Here is a 2,500-nt window from a genome sequence, read left to right as displayed (position 1 = left end):
GCACCCCGACGTGCACACCGGCGCGCACGTGGGCATCGTATGCTAAAAAATGAAGTTTGGAGTTTGGGTTTGAAAATTTTACGGGAACTTCCTAGAAGCCTAAGAAATGCTTTGCTCGAGACGGATTTCGATTTGGAGGTCCCCCGAGTTAATTTTGCCCATTACGACTCCTCGCCCGCATGCTCGTGCACACCGGCGTGCACGTGGGCATCGTATGCTAAAAAATGAAGTTTGGAGTTTGGGTTTGAAAATTTTATGGGAGCTTCCTAGAAGACTAAGAAGTGCTTTGCTCGAGACGGATTTCGATTTAGATTTCCGCCGTGTTAATTTTGCCAATTACGGCTCCTCGCGCGCACGCTCAAGCACCCCGACGTGCACACCGGCGCGCACGTGGGCATCGTATGCTAAAAAATGAAGTTTGGAGTTTGGGTTTGAAAATTTTACGGGAACTTCCTAGAAGCCTAAGAAATGCTTTGCTCGAGACGGATTTCGATTTGGAGGTCCCCCGAGTTAATTTTGCCCATTACGACTCCTCGCCCGCACGCTCGTGCACCCCGGCGTGCACGTGGGCATCGTATGCTAAAAAATGAAGTTTGGAGTTTGGGTTCGGAAATTTTATGGGAGCTTCCTAGAAGCCTAAGAAATGCTTTGCTCGAGACGGATTTTGATTTGGAGATCCCACGAGTTAGTTTTTGCCCATTATGACTCCTCGCCCGCACGCTCAAGCACCCCGGCGTGCACGTGGGCATCGTATGCTAAAAAATGAAGTTTGGAGTTTGGGTTCGGAAATTTTATGGGAGCTTCCTAGAAGCCTAAGAAGTGTTTTGCTCGAGACGGATTTCGATTTGGAGGTCCCCCGAGTTAGTTTTGCCCATTATGACTCCTCCCCCGCACGCTCAAGCACCCCCGCGTGCACGGGGGCATTGTATGCTAAAAAATGAAGTTTGGAGTTTGGGTTTGGAAATTTTATGGGAGCTTCCTAGAAGCCTAAGAAGTGCTTTGCTCGAGACGGATTTCGATTTGGAGGTCCCCCGAGTTAATTTTGCCCATTATGACTCCTCGCCCGCACGCTTAAGCACCCCCGCGTGCACGTGGGCATTGTGTGCTAAAAAATGAAGTTTGGAGTTTGGGTTTGTAAATTTGATGGGAGCTTCCTAGAAGCCTAAGAAGTGCTTTGCTCGAGACGGATTTCGATTTGAAGGTCCCCCGTGTTAATTTTGCCCATTACGGCTCCTCGCCCGCACGCTCAAGCACCCCGGCGTGCACGTGGGCATTGTATGCTAAAAAATAAAGTTTGGAGTTTGGGTTTGGAAGTTTTATGGGAGCTTCCTAGAAGCTTAAGAAGTGTTTTGCTCGAGACGGATTTCGATTTGGAGGTCCCCCGAGTCAATGTTGCCCATTATGGCTCCTCTCCCGCATGCTCAAGCACCCCTGCGTGCACGTGGGCATTGTATGCTAAAAAATAAAGTTTGGAGTTTGGGTTTGGAAGTTTTATGGGAGCTTCCTAGAAGCTTAAGAAGTGTTTTGCTCGAGACGGATTTCGATTTGGAGGTCCCCCGAGTCAATGTTGCCCATTATGGCTCCTCGCCCGCACGCTCAAGCACCCCGGCGTGCACGTGGGCATTGTATGCTAAAAAATAAAGTTTGGAGTTTGGGTTTGGAAGTTTTATGGGAGCTTCCTAGAAGCTTAAGAAGTGTTTTGCTCGAGACGGATTTCGATTTGGAGGTCCCCCGAGTCAATGTTGCCCATTATGGCTCCTCTCCCGCATGCTCAAGCACCCCTGCGTGCACACCGGCGTGCACGTGGGCATTGTAGGCTAAAAAATGAAGTTTGGAGTTTGGGTTTGGAAATTTTATGGGAGCTTCCTTGAAGCCTAAGAAGTGTTTTGCTCGAAACGGAATTCGATTTGGAGGTCCCCCGAGTCAATTTTGCCCATTACGACTCCTCGCTCGCATGCAATATCTACTCCTGTCAGAGCTGTGGTTTTACTTAAGACTACTATAGGGGGGGGGGAGTTCTCAGCACCAAGAGCTGCAAGTAAGGCCATTGCTTGCTTTGCAGTCTCGATTGCTCTACTAGTGAATAGTAGATGTCTTGGTTAGCTTGGAACGAAAAAAAAAATTTTTTGGGGAAAAAAAAAAAAAAAAAGTTTTTGTGAAAAAAAATTTTTCGAAAAAAAAAAAAAAAAAAAAAAAATTTTTTGGATGCCTCGGTCTTCTATTTGTTTTGCTTGGGTAGATTAGGAAAAAAAAAAAAAAAAATTTTTTTGTTGGATGCCTCGGTCTTCATATTCTTTCTCGGCTATTTCGAAAAAAAAAAAAAAAAAATTCCGGGAAAGAGAAAAAAAAAATTATTTTTTGTTGGTTGCCTCGGTCTTCATGTTCTTTCTCTGGTATATGGGAAAGAAAAAAAAAAAAAAAAAATTTTGGATGCCTCGGTCTTCTTGTTCTCGGTTGGATTTATCGAAAAAAAAAAAAAAAAAAAAAAAAAAATTTTGAT

This window comes from Cornus florida, unplaced genomic scaffold (assembly GCF_030987335.1).
Source record: "Cornus florida cultivar Cherokee Brave unplaced genomic scaffold, ASM3098733v1 CherokeeBrave_3.0.0_Hap2_scaffold_2, whole genome shotgun sequence".
Taxonomy (NCBI): Eukaryota; Viridiplantae; Streptophyta; class Magnoliopsida; order Cornales; family Cornaceae; genus Cornus; species Cornus florida.
This window is presented reverse-complemented; position numbering follows the sequence as displayed.